The sequence below is a fragment of the Sturnira hondurensis genome, unplaced genomic scaffold (assembly GCF_014824575.4).
Source record: "Sturnira hondurensis isolate 20B ecotype Veracruz unplaced genomic scaffold, ASM1482457v3 Scaffold0009719, whole genome shotgun sequence".
Taxonomy (NCBI): domain Eukaryota; kingdom Metazoa; phylum Chordata; class Mammalia; order Chiroptera; family Phyllostomidae; genus Sturnira; species Sturnira hondurensis.
The window spans coordinates 13,218,593-13,232,390 of record NW_028082350.1 but is presented as its reverse complement, the minus strand read 5'-3'; the positions used below and the strand labels follow the sequence as shown (position 1 = coordinate 13,232,390).

The following is a 13,798-nucleotide window of genomic DNA, read 5'->3' as shown; positions in this document are numbered from 1 at the left end:
AAATCAATAAAGCCAGAAACTAGAATACACAGCCAGGAAAAATGAAAAAGGACACACTCAAAGAGTAAGAATCATTCTGCAGTTCTCTATTAAGAAAGAAACTGTAATAAAATTACATGCTACTAATGATATGGTCATACTTTTCAAACTAGAACATTTAATGGTGATAAATGATTTTTTAATGATACTTTTCTGTAAATTGAATTAGAATGATTTATTGTGTACCATTATCCCCCCTCAGACATTTTAATAATCTTCCCACACTTTTCCATTTTTCTCCTTGCCTCAGCATAAGCCCTACCTTCCCACAGGTAAGAGCTGCACCAATGGCTCCCTCCCTCCCAACGTCAAACTCACGTACACATAGGAATTGGAAAAGTCAAGGTCTTCATCCCCATCATCAAGCCTGGAGAGCTGTTCTGCTTTACTTGAAACGCCAACAAAGACAAAAACATATCATTAGAGGTTTCTTTCAAGGAACAGTGAAGTGATCCATTTACCTCAGCAACAAGAATTCCTTGATCAAAACATACAGGGCGGGGCAAATGTAGGTTTGCAGTTGTTCGTATGGAAAATAACACAGTAATGAATAAATAATAGCACAAGAATAGACTCTGTATTTTCCAACTGTACACCTACGTTTGCTCTACCTTGTATAGCAAACATGGCTTGGCTTACTGGAAGTCCTAACCTTTTCAACATAGTTTTGACCGTGGCACAGAAATCTCTGTGGCACCATGGGTAATTCTGAGACCGAGTCGCTCCACCCCACACCCTCTCAGTACACGCCTCACCTTTCATCAGTCGTTCTATCACAGGTGACGGATGTCACTTCATTCGAGTCATTTCTAGGGAATTAAAAACATACGGTCAGATTCCCAGTGACTTCACAGATTACACTTTTGTTTGAAATGAGTTACAAGTAGTTTTCAATTTGCAAACTGGTCGAACTCTAAAAACTATTTCTAAATTAGTCATTTGAAAGCTGGCATCTCAGTTTCCTCTCTAACTCGGGCTTTCTAGAGTTGTAACGAAGCTCTCAGGTCTGTCAAAAAGCCCAGTGAATCAAGACAAGGACAGTTCCTTACTGATAAGCCCAACTCTCAGGTAAGACCAACTGCCATGAGGTTGAGTTTACTTCATAATCCAACTTTGATTTACAGGTTCGCATTGTTCTAGCCTCTTCTAATGTCCTGATTATCAAGTCCCTTCACGGCATTCTTACTCTTCACGTAGCATGGGTGTCTTTTCTGTTCCTCAGTTGGGTTCAAATAGCCGCAAGTCTGGGTTAAGGGCTCCCTCCAACATACGGTGATTTCATGTTTGCGACTCCAGCTCTAGGTGGTAACAGAGCTCTGGAGGGTAAGGGGAGAGCCGAGGTGTGTTAGCTCAGGTCTGCTCTGCTGCAAGCCCCACGGCTCCCTGTCCATTGCTCCATCCTCCTTACAGCAAATGGGATCCTCTCCTCTCCAGTGCACTCTACGGGATTCCCACACCCAGATATTCGGCTGGTTTCCTAAGAGGCTTCTATATACTCAAGGTCACAAACAGACTGAGTCAGAAGGCTCCCTCTGTGACCAGCTCTTCTTTTGTCCACATAGACCCCCAAAGAGAGTTACCTACAGAAGCTAGCAGTTTGTTAGGGAAAACTCTTATTGCCATTGGATGCCCCCAGTACCTGTCACCACAAAGGACAGTCAAGTCATCTCACCCCTTTGTTGTCTTCATTGTCAAAGGACCCTAAAGAGACACCCATACCTCAGCTAGAGTAAAAAATATATAAAAAATAAAGTCAGACATTTTGGAAGACAATCGAGTTCTTTTTCCGCATAGAATTTCAGAACACGGAATGTAAAAGCATGAGGAAATATGACAGAAACTAAAGAAACAGTTTCAGGACATAGAGCATTGGAGGCGCTGAGACAGGCTCTGGGCCATGTGCACGTGCACCTGTGTGTGTGCATGTACGCATGTGCGGGCATCCGCTGGAAAGAAGAGAGGGAGGGAGGCGGAGGCCTCACAGTCAGTGTGGGAAACGTGCAAGGGAACCAACTACAAGGGAAAACATATTTGCCAATGATACCTCAGACAAGGGTGTGATCTCCAAAATATTTAAAGAACTCACACAACTCCACTCCAGGAAGACAAACAACCCAATTAAAAAATGGGCAAAAGACTTGAACAGACACTTCTCCAAGGAAGGCATACAGAGGGCCCAGAGACAAACGAAAAGATGCTCAGCATCACTAGCCACCAGAGAGATGCCAATTAAAACCACAATGAGATACCACTTCACACCGTCAGAATGGCCAACATAAACAAATCAACAAACAAGTGTTGGAGAAGATGTAGAGAAACGGGAACCCTAGTGTACTGTTGGTGGGAATGCAGACTGGTGCAGCCACTATGAAAAGCAGTATGGAATTTCTTCAGAAAACTAAAAATGGAAAATTTTGAATCCTGCTCTTGCTTCTCCCCTGAGTTACTTGGAGACCATCACTGCCTTTCTCAGTAGAAACCGGTGAAGGTGAGATGTTAGGATACCAGCCCAAGCCTCGGGCCTTTGCTCCTCTTCCCCACCAATGTCCTCGCCCCGTGGCACCCTAGGCTTCCTACCTCCTCCAGTGCTGCTTTGCCCAGGGGCTTCGTAGTGACGCGCCCTGACCAGGGGAGTCGCCTAGTCCCGGTGTGTCACGGCTCCTGAGACTCTCTGATCCCCAAGGCTCATCGCCTCCTCCTACTTTAACCTTACTGCTAAAATCACTGCTAAAAACACACCTTTGGTCCCAGCTTTCAATGAGGGGGACTGACATAATACCTCACCCAAGCCAGGACACTTTTGAAAGTGAAAGGACGTGCTCTGAACAATTTGGCTGACGCAACAGCCTCAGATTGTCTCGAGGAGGATGACGTCAGCCTACCCCTTGAACAGGTCAGCGCACAGAGCGGCGGACAGAGCCACAAGGGACGTGAGCTCCCAAGTCAGATAACTAGACACGGAGGAGCAGAGCTACCAGAAAAGACATGCAACAGACTGAACAACAGAAACCATCTGAAGCAGAACACACTGACAAAGATTTTTAAAATAAGCTTCAGAAATACACTTAGAGATGTAGAGAAACAGAAAATACCCGGAAAGAATAAACGGAGAGAGAAGGTACCAAGAAAGTGCCAATTGATACAAAGAATAAAAAGAGACAGCTAACATCTGGACTGGAGACATTTCAGAATAAATAAAAAAAGAAAATGGGGAAGAAGGAATATTTAAAAAATAGTAAGGATACATCTTCTGGAATTAAAGAAAGAATCTCAGGGAAGTGATAGTCCCTTCAACGCGCATTTAATGGTGTTCCCTCAGGGCCAGGCACTGTCCTGATGCCTCACAAACACGACTCCAACTGGCCATGTGACCGCCTTTGAGATCGTTCCTATTATTGTTTATTGTAACCAAATCACAGATCTTGAATATTCCAATAGTCCAGACGTCCGTCATGCTGATGTGAAAGCCCAATAACCTCACTGGTGCAAAGTCATCTGTGACCTTCCCTGTGGTAATTTATAGTGTTTCAGCGATTGACCCAAACAGGATGACAGCTAAAGCCCTGGTGGTGGCCGCCTCTGGAACATGGTCACCATTCCTGGACGAAGTGTCCCCCGTTAGGGCGACCAGCTGCCGCTAGAGACGTTTAAAAAGACTGTGATGGGCACATGCGTACTATTGCTGGGACACTGCCGAACAGGAGTATTTTAAGAAAATGACAGGCACAAACGACACCTTATATTGTGAGTCGGCCAAAATTAATTTGCATTCCTTATGAAAGAAACGACACATATATTCCCTATTCTATTAACCAAGGCTGAGAATATACTCCAAATTCAGTGAATGTGAGCCTGCTGACTTACCTGGTACTATTTTTCGGCACGAACCAGTGGCACCCGGGGATCCGCTTTAACCTTTCCACGCTAGTGTCTACAGGTAATTCTAGGAGAAGGACAACCACACAAGAATTTAATGTTCAAAGTGCTTAAAGCCCTTGCTATGCGCCCTCCCCCCCAGTTAAAAGGGAACACAGAGCCTGACTAGCTGTGGATCAGCCATTCTGAATACACAAATAAGAATCTACACTACTGTGCAATTTAATCAGCCTTAGAAAACCTATTCTGTATTTGCCATTAGTATTTTAGTTCAAGAAATAAAGGCAAACTTTTTTTGAACGTTCAATAAAATTTAAGTTTAGGTCAAGCACAGAACACTTTAAAGATCACTTGCTATATGGGACTCAGGAAGTAAAACAAAACCCATTTTAAACCAATTTTACCCAATGGCAATGATCTATGGTATTTCTGTACAATGAATCAAAGGAGTAGGAAAGCAAAGATCTATACCACCCAACATCCTGGAGAGCAGATTTCCGTCAGGCAAGAAAAGTGGAAGTCATCGCTGATTGCAAAACATTGTCAAGTTAACAAGTAGTCACATTCTGTGTGCACTGAGGCAGCCAGAGATATGCTGTGAGCCCTTGAATTCTGGAAAGGAGAGAAAAATGAAAACACAGAGAAAAAAACATATCAATTTGGGCATCAATTTTGAGTGTTGAGCTTGGGACCCAGCCACCTGTAAATGCCATACCTTTGAGGGCTGCCAGCTCCTACACAGTGGGGGTGGGGATCCCGACGCTTCGAGGCGTTTGTTCCAGAAAGTGGCCCTATAGACCAGGGCTGCCAGACTGAGGGAGAGCCGAATTCTGGGGGTCCCCCTCCGTGAAAGCTCTGGATCCCCTTACCTGTAAGCAAGGCTGCTTTCACTGAGGCGCTGGGGCTTGGAAGGGGCTGGGGCCTGGAGTGCCCGGACACGCAGGGGCACACAGAGGGATGCAGAGGGACCCAGAGGGACCCAGACCCTGGGACTTTGGTACACCTAAGTGGCAGTTCCTAGGGATCCTGGGGCAGTTTTCTCTCCCACTGCCTTTCTGGGTAATGCCTTTTCCATTTTTTATTCATTAAAAAAATGGTTTTATATCCCCCAAACCAAACCTGTTGAGTCAAATCTTGGCCCAATTCCTGGGAAGCAACAGGTTACTGCTCTTTGGTCCTCCACTGGCCTAGTCCCCCATTCCACCTTCCCTGAGAGTACGGGGGTTCTGGGAGGGGCCTGGGAGTGGGGAGGACCGTTAATTAGTGGTTTCCACAGCTGAGCACAAGGCAGACCATCCTGTCCTCGCCCCCAAAGTCCCCCTTCCTGCCCCTTCTCCCTTCCTCCTCCTCCCGGCCATCCCACATACCTCTAAAACATCATCCTCTTCCCATTCTCTGCCAGGATGAGAGCTGAGAGGGCAACATCAGACACCACAGAGGGCGGAGGTTGAGATGGGCTGTCCTTGTTTAGAGACCCCACCCTAGGTCTTCCTTCACCTTGGGCTGGTAACAGGCCTGTGCTGGAACAAGAACCCCTGCGTCCGTGGCAACCCCAAACAAAAGGTTCCAGGTGGTCCTGAGGTTGTAGTGGAGGGAGGGATACAACAGAATGCAGGGACTTAGAGGCAGACGCAGTTCTGAATGTGGGGAAGCAGAACCAGCTGGTCTTTGATGTTCCAGAGAAGGAGCCAGGATCTTCTCCCATCCTGACAGGCAAAGAGAGGGCCTAGGGGTGGGGGGGGCCCAACAAGCTGCCCCTGGTGGTGCACCTGACCCAGTTCCACGGATGTTCAAGGACTCGATGCCCTAGTCCCTCGCCTCTTCCTCCGCAACCTTGGGCAGACCACCTCTGGGCGGCATTCTCCCCAGAATAAGAAGGAAGAGGGACTTGGATGGTGCCAGGAAGAAGGAAATACCATTCCATCAGAAGGGCGGGAAGTGCCCAGGGGCTGCAGAGGAGGCAGGCCACCGCCTGGTGAGCACTCTGACCCACAGGAGGTCGCCCCTCGGCCACCAGAACCGAGAGCAGTATGTGGCAACCCAGCTGCTGGCCAAGTTGGAAGAGAACGCCGCCCCCCTCCCCATGGTCCACTGGCATGAAAGAGACAGGGCTGAACGAAGGAGGGCTCCCACAGGTCCTGGGAGGCAGCAGCACTGCTAATTTTTTTTTTTTTTTTTTTTTTTGCCAAAAGCAGATTTACATGACGGAGAGACGAAGGGAAAGAGAACAGCTCCCCAGGCTTGATGCAGGGGAGAAAGACCTGGGCTTTCCTCATTCGTGTGAGTCAGTACGTTTGACGTTACCAGAGGGAAGGGGGTCACCAGCCCTGGCTGGTGAGGCTCAGTAGATGGAGCGCTGGCTGGTCTTCTAAACCTGAAGGCTGCTCGTCAGTTCCCAGTCAGGGCACATGCCTGGGTTGTGGGCCAGGTCCCCGGTTGGGGGGCCTGTGAGAGGCAACCACGCGCTGAAGTTTCTCTCCCTCTCTTTCTCTCTCCTTGCCCCTTGCTCTAAAAATAAGTAAATTAAAAATCTAAAAAAGAACAGTTGTTTTTAACACATACATTTGTATTGACGCATATCCAAGGACCACACTCATAACAACTCTCATTAAACCTTGCCTTTATGAAAAACCAATGTGCATCTCATTTAGCAAAGAGGACGAAAGTAGAGAATACAGGGGCCTCTGTGTGACTATTCACTTCTTCACTTTTTTGTTTCTCTCTTCTCCCTCTTTTAGGAATGTCTCTATAGACCTGTGCTTGCACTGTGGAGGAGCTCTCCTCAGAAGTGGGGCTGCTGGATGGAAGAATACGTGCATCTCAGTTTCCACGCAAAACGACCATACAAGCCTCCTGGTGCCCAGGACCTCACACAGAAGGGAGACATCTCTAACCCCGTGGAAGCTGCCAGGGCTCCTCTCCGATCCCTCCTCCCCGATCCGCGGAGGTGCCCACTCTTCTGTGGGTTCTGCATAGAGTCTAGACAGGTTAGATAAACAGACCAGTAGATACAGACATACACACATGGCCAGACGGCCAGACATTTACCTAAACTACATTATTTTCTTATATTTATTTCCAAGCTTTATAAGAATGGGCATCATGATGAAATGGTATTTACCTTGAAGCAAATGTCAATCACTAAAATACGTAGTACAAATAGTTTACAAGTACATTATTCTACAAAATAGCTACATGGTGTGCTGTGTTAGTAAATAGGAGAGGTTCTTTGATTTAAAAGTGGTGGATGCCCTGGCTGGTGTAGCTCAATGGATTGAGCACGGGCCTGCAAACCACACAATCGCGGTTCGATTCCCAGTCAGGGAACATGCCTGGGTTGCAGGCCAGTTCCTGGTAGGGGACACACCAGAGGCAACCATACATTGATATTTCTCTCCCTCTCTCCTTCCCTTCCCCTCTAAAGATAAATAAATGAAATCTTTTTTTTAAAAAGTGGTGGAAGATAAGGCTAACTGTAAATGTGTCTGCTATAGCCACATTATTCTGCTGTGGCATGAGACTGTACAGATATGTTATAGAAACAGGTTATTTGGGCAAGAAAAATTTTCAGTTGTGTTTCTCACCGTCACACACAGATACCTTAACGGCTGTATTGCCCATGAGCTTCACTAGGTGGAGATGTGAGGCATAGTAATGATGCCATCAGAAAGGGAAAAATAACTTGATGTTTTGAGAAAATAATTATTTGTGGGAGAGAAACTATCACCTGTATAATGTCATCTTAAAGGTCATGTCTCCCATGTAATGAATTGTCAACTCCAGGGAGAAAGGTTTGCAGGAGAAGACAGTGTCTAGTTTGCTAGTTAACAGGTCACCCGTGAACAGAGCGGACTCTGCTTTATCGATCCACTCGTTTGTTCATTTTTCCATTCACGGACCCCACATTTATCCAGCCCCTAGTGTGCGCAACACTGCTCGGCATTAGAGACACAGGAACAAGGAGGACACCCCTGTCAAGGGGCTCACAGCCTCCATCAAGGAGGCAGACCGGTCCGTAAGCGATGGATTAGAGTGCATCTGGGCAGAACTATGAACGGGTTAGCCCGAGGGTCAGCGGCGGCCAGCTCTCACTGGGCAGGGAGGGCCTCCTGGGATGAGTTGGGAAGGACGGATAACTGAGACAGTCAAGCCCAGGAGGAAGGCTATAGCGATAGGTCAGACAAAACCTGGGAAAGGCGGGTGGGGACGGAAAGGAGGACGTAAATGTACACATGGTGGAGAAGGAGGAATAGGTTGGGGGTCAGTGAGGAGAAAGAAATGTCCGAGATAGTTTAAGGTACGTGCTGTGGAGTCAGAATGAAAAGCTAACGTGACCTTGGGAAATGAAAAAGAATTTGAACAAAGCGCCTCTGCCACACCCCTGCCACACCCCTTGACTTGTCAATGGTCTTCCCCCTGCTCCCTCCTCTTGGGATCCTAACCTTTCTCTGTTGACTCTGGCATGTGAACTGGTTCTTCCTGCCCGTGACTCAGCCTCTGGTTTGTGCTGACAGGTCTGAAATGTCCTGTAAAAGTAAGAGACTGGCATGTTCCCTCCCTCACACACACACACAAACACACACACATAGACAGAGGGATAAGGACATAGAAAAAAAGGGTAGTGTCACTTTTAGAAAATTACGAGTAAGTTACGGAATGACTATACACGTAGCGGAGAAACAGTCTTGCGCCCCTCACAAACCCGAGAAACTGCAGTTGGTGGCTTAAGTGCACGGAAAACGACACTTCCCCACTGGCACTCTGGCCAAAATAATATGTGACCTCAATCCAATCGTGGAGAACTATCACACAAACCCTGACTGAGGGGGATTCTAGGAAGTCCCTGATCACTGCTCTCAAAGTTGTCAAGATGCTGAAGGAACCCCCCAGACTGGAGGAGACTGCCGAGACACAGTAACTGAGTGTGTGACCAAGACACAGTAACTCAGTGTGACCAAGACACAGTGCTAAATGTGACCAAGACATAGCAACCGAACGTGGCCGAGACACAGTGACCAAGTGTGACGGAGACACAGTAACTGAGTGTGATCAAGACACAGCAGCCGAGTGTGACTGAGATACAGGAACAGAGTGTGACCGGATCCTGTAAGGACAGTGGGGGAAAAAAGACACTGGAAGAAAAACTAATGAAATTCAAATGAGGCCTGCAGTTTAATTAATAGTATTGTATCAAGGTTAATTTTCTGGTTAGGGGAAAGTTGAATGAAGGGTATACTTGTGCTCTACATACTATTTTTAAAATGTTTCTGTAAATCTAAAATGATTAAAAATGAAAAGTTTTATTTTTTTAAGAGTGTGGTTCACACCTGAGCATTCATTAGCATTCGTTAGCTCTGCAACCTTCCTGGGCCTCGCTCTCCTTACTGAACAGGCCCAATGACCACGGATGGACAGTTTTTGGAAGGAGGAATCTTGAGTCACGAAATGGTATTTGTAGGTAATCATCTCAGCAGTTCAAGTAGGCAGTTTCAGGCAAAATAACGCAGGCCTAGAGGAATGTCCCCAGCTTATTAGGGGGCGAGAAACCGCTCTGATAAATATTATACCGAGAGGAAGTTTGCTCTCCCAAAGACATAGCTATAGAAGGAGAATGCTAGTCCAGAAGAAAACATCAAAATAGAACGTTCCCAGTGAAAGGCGAGTGCAATCAGGAGGGGTCATGTTGTTCCAAAGTTTCATTTATGTCTTCATCGTCTCTTGAGGATTAACAAGGCATCTGCCAAAAAAACTAAAAAATGGTTGTACTTCTAATAGATAAGCCCTATTGTTGAAGCTCGCCACCCAAAATGTGCCGGGAGGGAACGCTTAGGCTGTTAGAAAACAAACCAGCCAGGCAGCGTTCATTTCCCCTGATACCCTCCCACGCGCTCACACACGCAGCTCCTCCGACCAGCGCGGACATTCCAGGCTTCACCTTCCAGCGTCTCCCCTCCCCGTTCTCATTCTCTTGGGGCCCGTCATTCCTGCCAACACTGAATCGAATTCAAGCATGAATCTGAGCTCAAGGGTCCAAGTGCCTCAAACCAGAAGGGATCCCATTTTCTTCCTGCTTTCCACGTTCAGCAAGGTTGTGTTTAAGTCGCTGATCTCAGAGTTTCCTCCTCTTTATCGCTCCCCTCCACCCCCCGCTTTTCTCTGTTTCAAAGTTCTGCCTGTTAAGTCTCCTCCAACGCAACCAACAGGTGTTTTTAATACCTGGCCCCACCTGACACATTTTCAAAGGCTTATAGGCAGTGAGGGGTTTTATGTTTACTGAAAATTTCCTGCAATCAAGTCTCTGTAGACTAGAAATCTCCCAGAAAACACTCTAAGCCCATGTGGAATGATTTTTGCTTCAGAAAAACTAGCAAGTCATCTTCATGGGCCTGACCCTGGGGGGCGCCCACAGCTGGGTGCCCCAGGGAAAGCGCAGGCTTGCAGCATTACTTAGCACCCTTGGTGGGGGGTGGGGTGTAAGAAAATTACAGGTAATTGTGGTGAGTCAGCACTTGCTGGGATTGCAGCTGCCTGGGGCTGCCTGGTTGTTCCAGGGTAGCGGTCTACTCAAAGGTGTCTCCTTTGCCACCAGTCCTTGCTCCTCCCAGGGAGTGCCTTAAGCCTTTAACGTCCAAATCACACCCATGTATCTCTAATAGTTAGAAAAACAGTGGTCCTGATTTGGGGTAAAAACATTGGCCAGTTATTTCTCTAACATCCTATAATACTTTAGGAGTAACTAGTGTACGGCCTCACAGCTACTTCTTCATGGAAATGCAATTCCCCCCGCATCATTCCAGGGCCCAGTTTAATCCAACTGGATGTAGCCCCTCCTTCTTGCCCTCTGCTCTCTCCTCCCATTGGTCCCCCCAAGGCCGACTGCAGAGGCCCACCTCTGCATCCTTCTGGCCCATCCCTAGCTCCGCCAGTCCCCAGACCTGCTGCCCTGGTGCCTCTCAGATTGGCTTTTTAGATTCTCCGAAACATTCTGCATTGCCCGCCCTGTATGACTTCTACATAAAATCAGCAAACCGCTTGTTGGTGTTTGTAGTCACCACGCCCTCTCGAACCCTAGAAAACAAATCCCCTGGAAGCAAATTTTGCATTTGTATCAAAATGGTATCCATTTAAAGTTGTTTTTATTTTTTAGATTATTTATTTATCTTTAAAGGGGGGAGGAATGGAGAGAGTGAAGGAGAGAAACATCGATGTGTGGCTCACATGCTCCCTTCCCCCACTGGGGACCTGGCCCACAACCCAGGCATGTGCCCTGACTGGGAATCCCACTGGCGACCTTGTGGTTTGCAGACTGGTGCTCAGTTCACTGAGCCACTCCAGCCAGGGCTAAAATTGTTTTTAAGTGGGGGAAAAAAAGCCTGCTGTTTCACTTGAGTTGTGTTTTATGGGATGGGCCATAAAACTTTATGCAATAAAAGTTTGGATAGCTTATCCCAGCAAAATAAATGCGTCCTGCATTATATCCATTAATTATTCACCCACATCACAGTCTGGAAAGGAATGCCCAAACCGAAAAGCCGTGTTAGGAATCTGGGAAATCATTTTTCTTCTTCAGAAGCTTCCGTTAGTCTTAAAGCAGATTTTAAAATACGTGGGCATTGACTTAAAATCACTCCTTAGTGGCTTTCTCCTTTGGATTCAGATAACCTTCCAGCAGTCATTAGCGATGAACACCACCTGATGAGGATTCCGGAGGTGGTTTTGCAACAGCGAGGTCAAGCCAACGTCCTTGTCCTCATGTCATTTTTCACAGCTGTGAGCAAGAAACCCACAGCAAGTTCCTGCTGCTTCTCAGACTGCCGTAAAACCTTTCCCTGTACTCTCTCAGACTTGAAATTTAACTATCTTTTTCCTGACATGCAAAAGCCAACGTTTAATGTAATGAATGGAGGGACCACGTTACTGATGGAAAACACAGCACAAAAGCAACTGAATTGTTTTTTAATAACAGACGGCCCCCAATGGCCCGAGTTCCACCTACACAAAACACTGCTCCGCTTTGATTTGCTCGAACACCAAGTTCCCGTTGGAAAACACCCTTGGCGGGGCCGGTGCTGGGGGATCACAGCGTCTGCACTCAGCGCTGCTAGAGTGCAAACAGATGGCATCTCCGTGCAGGGATTGCTGCTCATCCCACGGCTCTCCCCTGGCTTTCCGAAAAGCGATAGACAACCAGGGAAACAAAGACATTGTCTGGACGGCTCCGTCTCACTCGCTTCGAGAATATTTTATAGCCCTAGAACTGTCCAAAGAAATTGCGGGTCCGTATCACAGGATGCCAATCAAATGATCAGTGAAGCTCCCATCGTGGTCTTTATGCCAGAAAAGTTCCGTTGGGTATTGGATGCAGGCTAGCGCTCCATTTGCCGCCTCCCACCACCCTCACCGCCCGCCTTTAAATAAAAGGCACATGGCTATGGCATAGTTTATCATATGTCCACACATATAAACTTCGGAGTTTGAGCCCTGGCTCAGCAGTTCACTGACTGTGCCCCGGGGCACACCAGCTCTTTAATGTCCTTGTACCTCACTGTCTTCATCTGTGAAATGAGAATAATACCTTACAGAGTTGATGCGGGCGCTGAATTAACTTAATGCCTGTGAGCACCTAGTGGGCACTGCATCCACCCTAGCTATTTTTATTTTATTCTAAGCGTGTGGCAGACCTTCCTGCAGGCTGATCATTTACAGATTATAAAATTACTATCCTTCTTTTTAGCGCCTGGTGTGACAGGAAATCATGGGCTGCCTCAGGGACCAGGGGCTGAAGCCTCGGTGGTGGCCTCAGGAGATTCTTCTCAGCTGCAGTGACAGGCAGCTGTGAACCCCCGAGCGAGTCCTTACTCTCTGAGAGTCTCGAGGCTGCGCCAGGTCAAGGAGACCCCACGCACTCCTGCACCCAGGCTGCTACCCAAATTGTTAAATACCGAGTGAGTCTTGATTATGGGGGAAAATGCGTGTCTGTGAGATCCTCTGGGAAATTACTCACAGCGAACCTGTTATGTCTTTCACAAGTTGTAGCAGTTAACAAAACTCTTAAAACACAGGTGGCAAACACAAGGCCCATAGGCTGAATCCAGCCCTCCACCTGGTACCTGGTTTCTACCCCGAGGCAGCACCGAGCTCCTTGCCCCTAGTTAGGGAGTAGTTACATTTACACAGTCCTAAAGTTACATCCGGCCCTTTGAAGGCAGCTTTGAGGCTGATGTGGGCCCTGTGAAAATGAGTTTGACACCCCTGTCTTAATATAAATCAAGTGAAGAAACAAGGCCCATCAGTTCTGAAAGCTAGGTTAAATCAATATTGAAGACTACATTCTAATTTTAGGTAGATTTGGCACCCAAAGGTCTCACACTGGTTTCTGCTAACACTAACCCAAGGTTCCCTACCTGCAGGGGTCTCATGAATTATGTAAACAAAACAAAAAAAAAAGAAATTTTAGGAACTGTGGAAAACTGGGTTCCCTAGGCCCCTCCAAAAAAAGGATTCAAATTAAAACTTTTTGTTCAAAGCCCTGGCTGGCATAGCTCAGTGGATTGAGTGCGGGCTGTGAACCAAAGGGTTGCAGGTTCGATTCTTAGTCAGGGCACATGCCTGGGTTGCAGGCGAGGTCCCCAGTGGGGGCCACATGAGAGGCAACCACACATTGCTGTTTCTCTCTCTCTCTTTCTTCCTCCCTTCCCCTCTCTAAAAGTAAATAAATAAAAAATTTTAAGAACACCCTTTTTTTCAAAACTCATCTGTAGGCCAAAATCAATCCTCAGGCAATCAGACCTCAGCTTTTGTTTGTTTGTTTGTAATATTTTATTTATTTATCTTTTTTAGAGGGGAAAGGATGGAGAGAGGAAGAGAAACATCAATGTATGGT

The 13,798-nt window shown here is 47.0% G+C and overlaps 1 protein-coding gene across 1 annotated transcript in view; it reads right to left on the bottom strand.

Moving 5' to 3' along the window:
* The window catches only part of LOC118994823 (phosphatidylinositol 3,4,5-trisphosphate 3-phosphatase TPTE2-like), a 37,450-nt gene extending 33,460 nt beyond the window's left edge, over positions 1–3,990 (bottom strand). The window contains exons 1-3 of the mRNA XM_037057601.1: positions 3,904–3,990; positions 795–848; positions 362–427 (exon numbers count right to left, since the gene is read on the bottom strand). The gene's annotated coding sequence lies outside the window, so the exon portion shown is untranslated. The remainder of the gene's footprint in view (positions 1–361; positions 428–794; positions 849–3,903) is intronic.
* Positions 3,991–13,798: the final 9,808 nt, after the last annotated feature.